The following is a 13,621-nucleotide window of genomic DNA, read 5'->3' as shown; positions in this document are numbered from 1 at the left end:
CAGTCCTGGGAGTTGTATTGTTTCTTTGATAATTCACTCTCCATTGGGGCCTGTCACCTCTTTGAAAGTTCTGTTAGGTATCTAATTGACTTCCTAAACTATATCTCTAATTTTCTTATCTTTTCTCTCCTATTTGACTTCCCTTGTATTCTTATTCTGCTTTTTGGCAGGATTCCTTGAATATATATTCTAATGCACTCAGTGAAGTTTGACTTTGACGTATTTAATTTATTTAAGCTCTTTCTGCTTTGTGCTAATAGAAAGAGGTGCCTGGTTGTATTTTTTCTATACATACTTTAACTTTCTCTGTTTGTAACTCCTGCCTTTCAATGTTCTTGCTACTCCCAAATGAAAATAAATTCCAAATCAAATTCTTTTAGGAGTAAAAATTGGGCAAGTGGTAGGTAGTATATGTATAAAGAGGGTAGCAGTTACATGGGGTAGGGAAGAGGCAATCAGGTCCAACTACACTTTATATATTTTTTCACCAATCCCCTTATTTTCATCCTTGACAGTCACTCTCAAATTTTGTGTTTCCTCTAAAATCTCTTCCAATAAGTTGTTGTAATCTCTTATTCCTTCACATGTCATTCCTGTTTGCTTTGACATTGTTCTTGTTGTTTAGTTGCTGAGTCATGTCCGACCCTGCGACCCCATGGACCATAGCCCACCAGGCTTCTCTGTCCATGGGCTTTCCCAGGCAAAGATACTGGAGTGAGTTGTCATTTCCTTCTACAGAGGGTCTTCCTGACCCAGGGAATGAACTCGTGTCTCCTACATTGGCAGGCGGATTCTTTACCACTGAGACACTAGGGAAGCCCTTTTTTGACATTGTAGGTTTATATTTTTTTATTTCATTGCTGTCATTTTAAAGAGATTTGAGGAGAAAACACATATTAAAATATGTAATCAATCCACCATATTTAACAAGATTTTGGTAACAATTTTTTGTTTAGCTAGAAACAGAGCTGTACTTATCTTTGGAGAAAGCTTTTCTTTTTCTTGGTAAGTGATACTTTAATAAGCTTTTATTATACAAAAGTACAGTGCAGACTATATTCTGAAATGGAAACTTTATGGAAAAAAGCAAAATTTTTCTGCATCATCTATAAATTTGTCTTAATAGTAGGTAAAGAATCCCTAGTAGTTAGTACTTTATTGGCTGGGGACATAGAAGTTTCTTCCCCTCTTATAAACCAAGAGAGGAATTAAGGTAGGGTATGATCAAGGACATTCTCTGCATGGGGGGTTATGTAATTCCTTCAATATGTCAGTAGTGTGGGTCCATGGATAAGGGAAGAGGTGGCCCAGGGGGCCCTCTATTCTCTGTAGAGAAGAGAATAGTCATAGCTAATACTGCTGCTTAACATTTTCCTTCTCTGCATTGTAATTTCCTTCCATTATCCCATGAGTTTCAGAAGTTTTGCAAAAATCACAGCCTATTAAATGCTTTTGTTGGGGTTTCAGAGGAGAGGCTTGTGTCCAAGTCTAGATTAGGTTAGGGAAGGAGAAAGTGACTTTTTCCTACCACCACAACTTACATTTTGAAATTTGGTGGTAACAGCAGCATTTCAAGACCACCATGGCCCTTTAACTCCAGGAGTTGGCCAGAAACAGAGCAAAATGACTAGACTTTTTTTAGATAATATGGGTTTCCCAACTGGATAATTCAGCAGTTTTGTGATTTTCTGCTTTTAGTCCCAGAGGAGCTATGAAGGGGATTCTTAATTCCATGGGACTCTGTACCCCAAGTCTCAGTTCCAACCTAGTTGACTCATCCATTGCACATACTTATTAGTGTTGCCTTGCTATCCATGAACTTTCTTAACTTTGATATAAAACTTCAGTCCTTTTTCATAGCATGTTCTGGGCTTCCTGTGTAGCTCAGTTGGTAAAGAATCTGCCTGCAATGCTGGAGACCTGGATTCAATCCCTGTGTTGGGAAGATCCCCTGGATAAGGAAATGGCAACTCACTCCAGTATTCTTGCCTTGACAATCTGATGGATAGAGGACTCTGGCAGGCTACAGTTCATAGGGTCGCAAGACTTGGACATGACTTAGTGCTATCTTTCTTTCTTTATAGCCTGTTCTAGGGAGATTTCTTGGAGATAATAATAAATAAGCAAAAAGTAATTTAAAAGTGGGAGTGGGTCATAAGGGTTATTAGATCCAATAGCTGTTTTCATAGATGAGAAGACTAACATTCAGAGAGGAGCAGTGACTTGCTCAAGAGCATATAATGAGCCATGACAGAGCTTGGAAATCAATGTAGTTCTCTCAGTCTTCAGGAAAATGACTTTATTCCCTTGACCATACCATTCATATTGACATGACATGGATTAATTAATTCAGGACCCATTTTTGAGTATCTATTAATTTAAACTTTACTAGTTACATAGACAACAGGAATAGGTAGGGTGATTCACTAGTAAGATTTTGGTTTAGTTTTACTAATTTTAAAAATACTTTTCCATAGTAATTTCTCAGACTTACACTACATGAGAATGTTTTATATCCTGTCAGGACTCTATATGAAATGATATCTAAACCAACATTTTAGAAAGTTTATATATTTAGGAGTTTTATTATCTCCACCTGAGGGGCCCTGTTAGTTGCCTGAAATGAAGATTAGCCTTGATAATCTTTTCCTTGATATTTAAAGTATGTTCCATTCTAAATATTTTTTATAAAAGTTATATTTTTAAGTTGAAAATGTGCTCACTGTATTCAGTTCAGTTCAGTTGCTCAGTCGCGTCCAACTCTTTGTGACCCCATGGACCACAGCATGCCAGGCCTCCCTGTCCATCACCAACTCCTGGACTTTACTCAAACTCATGTCCATTGAGTCATTGATGCCATCCAACCATCTCATGCTCTGTCGTCCCCTTCTCCTCCCGCCTTCAATCTTTCCCAGCATCAGGGTCTTTTCACATGAGTGAGTTCTTCGCATCAAGTGGCCAAAGTATTGGAGTTTCAGCTTCAGCATCAGTCCTTCCAATGAATATTCAGGACTGATTTCCTTTAGGATGGACTGGTTGAATCTCCTTGCAGTCTAAGGGACTCTTAAGAGTCTTCTCCAACACCACAGTTCAAAAGCATCAATTCATTGACTCTCAGCTTTCTTTATACTCCAACTCTCACATCCATACATGATACTGGAAAAACCATAGCTTTGACTAGACAGACCTTTGTCAGCAAAGTAATGTCTCTGCTTTTTAATATGCTGTCTAGGTTGGTCATAACTTTTCTTCCAAGGAGCAAGCATCTTAATTTCATGACAGCAGTCACCATCTGCAGTGATTTTGGAGCCCCAAAAAATAAAGTCAGCCACTGTTTCCACTGTTTCCCCATCTATTTGCCATGAAGTGTTGGGATCAGATTCCATTATTTTAGTTTTCTGAATGTTGAGTTTTAAGCCAACTTTTTCACTCTCCTCTTTCACTTTCATCAAGAGGCTCTTTAGTTCTTCTTCACTTTCTGCCATAAGGGTGATGTCATCTGCACATCTGAGGTTATTGATATGCAGTCTTGATGCCAGCTTGTGCTTTATCCAGCCCACCGTTTCTCATGATGTACTCTGCATAGTGATAAATAGTGAAGTTGCTCAGTCGTGTCTGACTCTTTGAGACCCCATGGACAGTAGCCAACCAGGCTTCTCCGTCCATGGGATTTTCAAGACAAGAATACTGGAGTGGGTTGCCATTTCCTTCTCCAGGGGATCTTCCAGACCCAAGGATCGAACCTGGGTCTCCTGCATTGTAGGCAGACGCTTTACCATCTGAGCCACCAGGGAAGTTAAATAAGCAGGGTGACATTATACAGCCTTGATGTACTCCTTTCCCTATTTGGAACCAGTCTGTTGTTCCATGTCCAGTTCTAACTGTTGCTTCCTGACCTGCATTACAGATTTCTCAAGAGGCAGGTCAGTATTCCCATGTCTTTAAGAATTTTCCACATTTTGTTGTGATCCACACAGTCAAAGGCTTTGACATAGTCAAGAAAGCAGAAATAGATGTTTTTCTGGAACTCTCTTGCTTTTTCGATGATCCAGCGGATGTTGGCAATTTGACCTCTGGTTCCTCTGCCTTTTCTAAAACCAGCTTGAACATCTGGAAGTTCATGGTTCATGTATTGCTGAAGCCTGGCTTGGAGAATTTTGAGCATTACTTTCCTAGCATGTGAGATGAGTGCAATTGTGCACTCACTGTATTTAGAGCAAAGGATTTTATAAGTCCCATACCAGGTGTCTCCCCCTTTATTGGCGGTTAAGGTTGGAAAGTGTGACCATCAGGAATGTATGCTGGTAGAATACACTAAAGGATATATGACAGTTGTCTGAGTTTAGTTCATGATGGGGATGAGAACAGACATGTTCACTGCTGCAGGCAGGAGCCACTAAAGATGGGGAGACCTGGAACTTGACTTTCCTCCTGGGACTGGGTTAGGTATCAAGTAAGGGGCAGACACAATACAGAGTCCAGAGGGTTTGGATGATAGTTGTGCTATAAGTGAGGTATTAATTGAGAGAGTTCTCTGACTATGGTCTTCCAAAAGGAGAAAAGTGAAAGTGAAGTTGTTCAGTCATGTCCGACTCTTTGTGACCCCATGGGCTGTAGCCTACCACGCTCCTCCGTTTTCCAGGCAAGAGTAATGGAGTGGGTTGCCATTTCCTTCTCTAGAGGATCTTCCTGACCCAGAGATCGAACCCAGGTCTCCTGCATTGTAGGCACATGCTTTACCATCTGAGCCACCAGGGAAATCCAAAAGGAGAAGGAAAGAATTTGTCAGTGCTCATCTAATCTTGTCTGGGAGCCAGAGTGACCTGATTAATCTTGGTGCAACTATACCTGTCATCCAGTGGAAATATTCTTCGGTCAGAGAGGAAAATTACATCTAATTACTTTACTTTGGGGAAAGAAAAAAAAAAAAGCCTCTAAGTCCAATGCACTTTATTCAAGTTCTTTGTTCATCAAAATTCCTTTTGCTTGATTTGCTTTTGGGTAATATCTATCTGATGCTGAAGCTGAAACTCCAATACTTTGGCCACCTGATGCGAAGAACTGACTCATTTGAAAAGACTCTGATGCTGGGAGGGATTGGGGGCAGGAGGAGAAGGGGATGACAGAGGATAAGATGGTTGGATGGCATCACCGACTCAATGAACATGAGTTTGAGTGAACTCCGGGAGATGGTGATGGACAGGGAGGCCTGGCGTGCTGCGGTTCATGGGGTTGCAGAGTCAGACACAACTGAGCAACTGAACTGACTGAACTGAATATCTGTCCACCATGAGGAAATCTCTGTAAATTCCTAAACAGGTTATCTTACCAAGCACTTCTCTTTTTCTAAATTAATATGGTTACTTTTGTTTTATTTATCCTTTAAGAAACTGGTATCCGTGAGTCCATTTTCCAGAAAATAATCACTCAGGGTAAATTTGTAAAATGCAATTTCTAGACAAGCTGATTGAAGGTGTAAGTCTAATGATCTCACTATTCTGCTCAGTAAAGTCCCTTTAAGAAGCTGTGCCCTGTATGCTAAGTGAAAAAAGACAGAGAAAGACAAATACTGTATGATATGGGGAATCTAAAAAATACACAAACTAGTGAATATAACAAGAAAGAAGCAGACCTGCAGATATAACGAATAAATTAGTGGTTACCAGTGAGGAGAGAGAAGCAGGGAGGGGAAAAAAGAGGGGTAGGGGAGTAAGAGGTATGACTAGTACATATAAAATAAACTAAAAGGACTTATTGTACAACATGGGGGAATATAGCCAATATTTTATTTTTTAATTGGAATCTAGTTGCTTTACAATGTTGTGTTTCTGCTGTACAGCAAAGTAACTTAGCTATACCTAAACATAAATCACCTCTTTTTTGGATTTCCTTCCATTTAAGGTCACCACAGCATTGAGTAGAGTTCCCTGTGTTGTACAGTAGGTTCTCGTTAGTTATCTACACATAGTATCAATAGTATGTATGTATCAATCCCATTCTCCCAGTTCATCCCACTCCTCCCTTCCCCCTTGATGACTATAAATTTGTTCTTTATTACGTGACTCTGTGTAGCCGATATTTTATAATAACAATCATTGAAGTATAACCTTTAAAAATGGCAAATCACTGTATGTACGCTTGTATTATATAATATTGTACAGCAACTATACTTCAAATTTTAACAAAAAAAGAAAGCGGGGCAGGTGGGCAGCGGGAAGCAGCTGCACCTTAGAGTATGCATCCCAACCACTCTGTTTCTGGCCCATCCCCTCAAAAACTGGATCCCACCGGCTCCTCTTTATCATTGTTTTCTCACACTTCTGTCAGCCAGTGAGCTCAGGTCTCATTCTCACTTCAGCGCTTTGGTACAGCTGTGCAAGGTCACAAATCTGAGCTTTCCTGACGACAGTTCCTCCACTATGCTATGACAGTGCATCCGGGAACTACAGCGATAGTATTCCTCCCAGGAGGTTCAGGTTCTGGCATGCCTTCACGAGACATTCCCCCTAAATTCTGCCCTTGGGGGCTTCCCTGGTGGCTCAGAAGGTAAATAATCTGCCTGCAATGCAGGAGACCCAGGTTCGATCCCTGGGTCAGAAAGATCCGCTGGAGATGGGAATGGCAACCCACTCCAGTATTCTCACCTGGAGAATTCCATGGACAGAGGAGCCTGGAGGGCTACAGTCCATAGGGTTGTAAGAGTCGGACACAACTGAGTGACTTTCACTTTTACTTTTTTTTCTGTCCCTGTGTCTAATTTGCTTTCTCCAGGTTTCTCTTGAGGCATAGGGCTGGAGAGGTCCTTGACAGACAGCACTGACCATCTTTAATGGTAAAGGGCACAGATTCTGAGCCAGTCTTCCTTTGAATCCTAGCTCTCCCTCTTGCTAAATGTGACCTTGGGCTAGTTCTTTAAACCTCTGTGCCTCAGTTTCCTCATCTGTGAAATGAAGATAGCAATTCCTGATGATAGGGTTGTTGGGTCTGAATGAGTTCATTTTTTACCATGTCTGGTACATAATTGTGCCACACATGATAGCTACTGTTACCCCAATGATTGTCCCTCCTCTGAGGAAGTAGGCACAGGGCTCATTAAATGCTTGAACAGGGAAGAGTCAAAAGGGATACAAGGATTAAAAAAAAAAATACATTTTTACTTCAAAATTTTGCATTTTACCAGAGGTAATTATCAAATCAGCCAAATAATCCCATACCTTTGTTTTTAAAATTTAACTGCAGCAGCTTGAATTTGTTATTATGAATATATAATCTCCACTTCTCCTGTGGGTGTAAACCACTCCAACCTAATTGACTTTTTCTTTCCAATAAATCAGCAGGATTACCTTTTCCTTAATAAACTGGAAAACTTCTCAGGGAATAATGTGACAATGCTTAACGGGAAGGCTGAACACCAGTAATACTTGAGTTCAGAAAAGAACAGCAAAGAAACAACTTTTTACTGGAATCTGAGTTAATAAATAGTGATCAAAGAACAAACAGCAAAGGACTGTGTGAGTTACAACAGAATTAAAATAGAAATGAACCTGGGTTTCCAGTCTGAAACTGTTACACAATATGAATAATGAAGCTAACATCTTACACATTCAAAACTCCTCTACAATTTGAAACAAAAGGAACAGCTCATTCAGAGGATAACTGATGCTTACAGATAAATTTCACAATTTTGCCCCTCAGGGAATATTTTTGTATATTTTAAAGATCAAATAAACTGTTTAATCTTGGCAAATATTGCCACTTTTTTCTGTAAGAAAAATCTGGCTCTCTCCATATGGTAATTGAAATGACATTTAATCCATATCTTTTATAGGTAAAATTTTATCATCATTAATACAATAGAGCAAAGCTTCCACTGCACTTTGGTTTTACTTAATCTTAAAGTGAGCATTACTGAAATTAGTCAAAGTACAAAAATTTTCTGGATGAGCACAATAGTAAAAGGTTAAAAAATCAGAGATATATTTTTATAAAGATATATTATTGGATCTTTCATAAAAATTCATACAAATAGGGAAAAAAAGAAAAATATCAGAGTATTAGAATTTGTCCTTGAATCTCCTTTTTTAGTTTTCCTTCCAGTTAAACTGATTTCCTCATCTATTTATTTCTGGACTGAAGCCAGAATCAACATTGTCCGTTTTTCTAATCAAATAGTGGAGAAGCAATTACAAAGTCTGAGTGCAGATAGAGGAGCCTGGAAGGCAGAGCAACTGGACCTCGCCTAAGCCGTGTCTCTGACTCATTTCTGACTTTAGGCAAGGTATTTAACTTCTCAGCACTTTGACATAATTATAATAATGCTAGTTTGTTTCATAGGTACAATATTAAAACACAACTCAAGAAAGAACTGTTGGCTCTTGAGAAAGATGTTGATTAGATAGATGTCCGCTTCTGCGGCTTGGAAAAGAGATTAGAATTACATCTCTTTTCCATTCCTGATACATTTTGAATGAATTAGATGAGAACTTGACGTAAATAAAAAGATTGCAACTTTAAATACAAAATAGAAAACAAAATGGACCATGTTATAATTTTTACCTCAGAAGTAAAAACTCCAGATATGTTGCTCTTTATTTCTGTCTTTTGGAAATCAAACTTACTTGGCTTTTTAAGGCTTTCATTGAGTATACACTCTTGAGATAAATAACAAAAGTACTGTTATATTCCATTACCAGAAAAAAGAGGGGGGAAAAATTACAGGAAAATAACCCAAAGGGAGTCTCTAAGTCTATGTTAATGGGTAATTGTTTAACTGTTTTATATTAATATGAGATACATTAATATGTGTGAGCACTGCCTTCTGAGAATGCCAACTGATTAAATATGCTTCCTTCAATAACTTTTTCTTATTTTTAATTTCTTCTATCTTGTATCCTTTCATAATAGCTCACTTAAAACATACCATTTTTGAAATTTTACATGCTAGTAATGTATATTTGTTTGGTGATTGTGTTTTTAAGACTTACATGTTAGCTATAAAACTTTATAACCCTAAAGTTAATATTTTGCCTTTAATTTTAATTTATTATAATTAATTAACTTAAAAATGTTTATTGGGAAGAAATTAGACTTAACACTTTGAACAATTTGTATCAAATAATACAGTACATCAAAGGACCACCATTTTAAACTATTTCAATTTTACAATAATTTAAAGTTTTGAGACAGCCAAAGCAAAAGCATTGTAAAGTAAATACAACTAATTGTATAATGAGGAGTGAATAATCTGATAGCTTCACCACAAGCCAGATTTGCAAAACAGTAATGGTTACTATAATGAATGATGGAGATGAGAATTTCAAAGCAAGTTTCTTATACCTAAATATTTCTTCAATATTGTAAAATATGGGTGGGGTTACTAATGGAGGCACTAGGGAATTTTAGAGGTCTTAAGATAGTCTCAGGAATTATTCTAAAGATGATAAAAGTAATGTAATGACTGTTAAAATATATATAGCATTTTGAAATGCCTTATTGTTTAAAGATCTGCTAGACTAGGGGCTGCCTCCTTTCTCTGGGAAAGATCAGATTTGACTATTTTACTGGCAATGAGTTGGAGATTTCAGGAGACCAAGAGAAACCTGCCAAAGCTTTTCATCAGCCCTTTATTTTCTACAAAATCTAATACATTGCAATCTGTATATATGTTAAATAATTTCCCAGTATCTCCCAGAGCACTTTTAACACACACTTTTACTTGCACAAGATCCAGATTCAGATACAGATTTAAGAACATAATTTTTTTTTATTGAAGTATAGTTAATGGTACCTTCAAGTGTATAGCAAAGTGGTACGGTTCCCTGTGACTTCCCAAGTGGTTCAGTGATAAAGAATTCACCTGCCAATGCAGGAGACGCCTGAGGTATGGATTCAATCTCTGGGTCCGAAAGATCCCCTGGAGAAGGAAATGGCAGCCCACTCCCAATATTCTTGCCTGGGAAATTCCATGGACAGAGGAGCCTGGCAGGCTACAGTCCATGAGGGTGCAGAGTCGGACACAGCTTGGTGACTAAATAGCAACATAGTTCCCTGTGCTATATATTAGGTACTTGTTGTTTACCTATTTTATATATATTGTGTTGTGTATACGTTAACCCCTAGCTCCTAATGTCCCTGCCCCTTTCCCTATTGGTAACCATAAGTGTTCTATGTCTGTGAGTCTGTTTCTGTTCGGTAAATAAATTCATTTGTGTCATTTTTTTTAGATTCCACATATAAGTGATATCATATGATATTTGTTTCTCTCTGTCTGACTTCAGTTCAACTTAATGTGATAATCTCCAGGTTTATCTGTGTTGCTGCAAATGGCATTATTTCATTCATTTTATGGCTGAATAATATTCCATTATATATACACAGACACTGCATCTCCTTCATTCATCCATCTGTCCATGGACATTTAGGTTGCTTTCTAACTATACTTCAATTTTGGGGGAAAAAAATAACAATTTTTAAAGCTCTCTTTTTAACCTAATTTATTCATTTCTGAAATAAAATACTTGATCCCACAAATATATAAGGGAATTTGATGAACCAAACAAAAATATAATACTTTCAACAGATAATATTAAAACAAAGTGAGGATGGCAAAAGTTTTCATAACTTAGTTCCTGATTCCTGAATATTGTATATTATAGCTGCTGGAAGTGAATTAAAGTAATGAAGATCTAGTTGCTATTTTATAAGAAAAATGAGATTACTTTTCCTACTGGAAAGAAAAAGGAAAAACCCCAATCAATAATCCATTCACTATATTGATTCTTTTCAGTCAGAAAAACAGTATGACTCACATTCACAAATGGTAGTACATTTTTAAAGCTTCTAAGTTAATGTGAATCTCCTTAGTAAGTCTGTTTTATTTCTTTAGGCAAATTATTTTCCCTCTCTGAACCTCAAATGTTTCCTCAAATGTTGATGACATTTGACCAGATGATCTCACTTCCTTTAATTATATTTTGACCGTGTGTTCTAGCCTCATGGGATAATACTTTCTACTTGTAAAATCTCTTTTATGTGTTTTAAAAGAACATTTTCTATTTTTTGTCTTTATTTTCTTTTGCTTGCTTATAATAAAACAATTATTCTTGCTTCTTTTTTTTGTACGATTATATGTAGAGACTATTACACGTTAAGAAACCTCCATTATGTGGAGGGTTTTTTTGGTTTGGTTTGGTTTTACTTTTTGCTACTTAAACTTCATGGTAAATTTTAAAATTAAATAATAAGTGACCATAAGAGTACAAATGAGATTTTCTAAAAATAGCAGCATAACTGTTGCAATTTTGCTCAATAAATATATTTACTACCAATTGAAAATAAAAGTCAAACTAATAATTTATCATGAGATAGCTATGATAATGGCTTTAGTCCCATTGGTGAAGTGCAAGTCACTCAGTCATGTCCAACTCTTTGGGACTCCATAGACTATACAGTCCATCAAATTCTCCAGGCCAGAATATTGGAGTGGGTAGCCTTTCCCTTCTCCAGGGAATCTTCCCAGTCCAGGGATCGAACCCAGGTCTCCCACATTGCATGTGGATTCTTTACCAGCTGAGCTGCCCATTAAGAGCCAAATTTTTAATATTTTAGGTATTAAGTTTTCCATTTTTTTTCCTTTGGGGATTTTATATATCCAAATATCTCTTCTTAAAATAATTCTTTTTTGGCAGTTTTGTGAACTCTGCCATGTGCTTTTTGTCCTGTTGTTGACATTGCATGCAAAGTGTTTTCTCCTCTCTCTTTCTCCTCCACTTTGTCAATCCCTGTCTTTTCCATTTTTCTTTACTCCTTTCCTAGTGGGGTTTTGTGAGAAAGAAAAAAAAAATGTATGTGTTCAATCCAACCCAAAGTCCCTAACTCCTTCTTAACACATATTTTCAAAATATACTTAGCTCGTTGTTTTCCCCCTGACAAGGATAAGTACAGGGGAGGAAGTATGTCACTGGGAACAGACCAGTTTTATGCCAAGGAAATCACATTTTTCCCCGCTGGGAAAGATTTTCCCTCTTGGGAAACTCTTAACTTATATTGGAGTCACCGCAATTTCAGTTAGATGCTGGGATACTTCAGTTACCAAGATGTGTTGCCTTCAAAAACCCTACCCTAAACAAAATCATGGACAAAGGGAAGCAGTTGGAGAGAGACATGTGAAAAGCCGACTAGATGACAATTCCATCACCTGGCACAGTGCCTGGACCATACATAGCATGCAAGCGCACACTGTTCCCTGAATGAATGAATGCTTTATTGGTCTGTAAACATAGTATGAGATCACAGTGGAGGAAGTAATTAATTTTGTCTTGAGAGTTCATCTGGAAAAATTTAGTTTTTATGTTTAACTACATATGGTTTCATGTATACTAAATTTCTGTTGTCTTTCTTTCCATTTTAATATTTATTTTAATTTCTTCCCCCAAATATTGCCTTGATGAGGCAGCTATATGTTATCTTCCCACAGCATGTGAGCCAGTGCTGAGCAGCTAGCGGATGATCAGTTAGCGCTTGCTGGCCCCAGGATTCTCTAGGACTGCTTCCGGTTAGTGCTGCTGTCTCCTCTCCTGCCAGGCTGACCTAATGTTCCTTCACAGGAGCCAAAGGCTTCCTACCTGGAGGGCCCATGACCCCCAACCTGTATTCTGCATGGTCTTCCTTTCTGTATACATATATGCCTGTTACGCAAAGGGACACAAGATGCACAGAGGTATAGAGGCCCTGCTCCTTGACCTCCAGTGAAGATCATTCTCACTTCTATGACACGATTATGACTTATCCATTCCTAAGTCCTGTGCTTCATGAAGGAACATTAGGTATTCAGTGACTGACATCTCTGGTCTATCCATTTGTAGGATGAGGATAATAGTACTTGCCTTAGAGAATTATTTGAGGATGAAATAAGATGCTTAGAAAATGCATAGCCCAATATTGAAAATGGATAACCAACAAAAACCCATTGTATAGCACATGGAACTCTCCTCAATGTTATGTGCCAACCTGGATAGGAGGGGAGTTTAAGGGAAAATGGATACATGTATATGTGTGGCTGAGTCCCTTCACTGTTCACCTGAAACTATCACAACATTGTTAACTGGCTGTATCCCAATGCAAAATGTCTTTGGTGTTAAAAAATAAATAAAATTAGAAGAAAAAAAAAGTCTTTGGGTCAAATGCATAGCACAATTCTAGGTATGTAAAAAAAATATACGTCAACCAAAAGTAAAATTGTGTGAAGTAAAATTTTATGGTTTATCTAGGAGACTCTTTATTACTCTCTGAAATGTGCAAATTTCACATATTCTAAAAATTTACATTATATATAGTAATGTTTCCCAAGATGCTCATGCATGCTATTTGCCCCTGAATTTAAGTAATGCCCCTCTCGTACTGTAGCTGTTTTTTGTTGTTGTTGTTTTGTATGGCCCCACAAGGATTGAGAACTACCTATTTTGTTAAAATAGACTGAAAAAAATGTGTCTATTGAATCCCTAAATTGTTGCTTCCCAAACTTTGCTGACCATTGGAAAAAGCTGCTAAGTCACTTCAGTCATGTCCGACTCTGTGTGACCCCATAGACGGCAGCCCACCAGGCTCCCCCGTCCCTGGGATT

General features: G+C 37.8%; 1 protein-coding gene across 2 annotated transcripts in view; it reads left to right on the top strand.

Moving 5' to 3' along the window:
- FGL1 (fibrinogen like 1) overlaps positions 1-13,621 on the top strand; it is a 50,769-nt gene that overhangs the window by 18,042 nt on the left and 19,106 nt on the right. The window contains exon 1 of one of the 2 annotated variants that reach the window (XM_055567293.1): positions 8,098-8,278. The exons of the other annotated variant lie outside the window; for it this stretch is intronic. The gene's annotated coding sequence lies outside the window, so the exon portion shown is untranslated. Of the gene's footprint in view, positions 1-8,097; positions 8,279-13,621 lie in introns of those variants that run through there. 2 annotated transcript variants of the gene reach the window in all.

This window comes from Bubalus kerabau, chromosome 2 (assembly GCF_029407905.1).
Source record: "Bubalus kerabau isolate K-KA32 ecotype Philippines breed swamp buffalo chromosome 2, PCC_UOA_SB_1v2, whole genome shotgun sequence".
NCBI classification, from domain to species: domain Eukaryota; kingdom Metazoa; phylum Chordata; class Mammalia; order Artiodactyla; family Bovidae; genus Bubalus; species Bubalus kerabau.
Note: the sequence above shows the minus strand (reverse complement) of the source record. Positions and strands in the feature narration are given on the sequence as shown.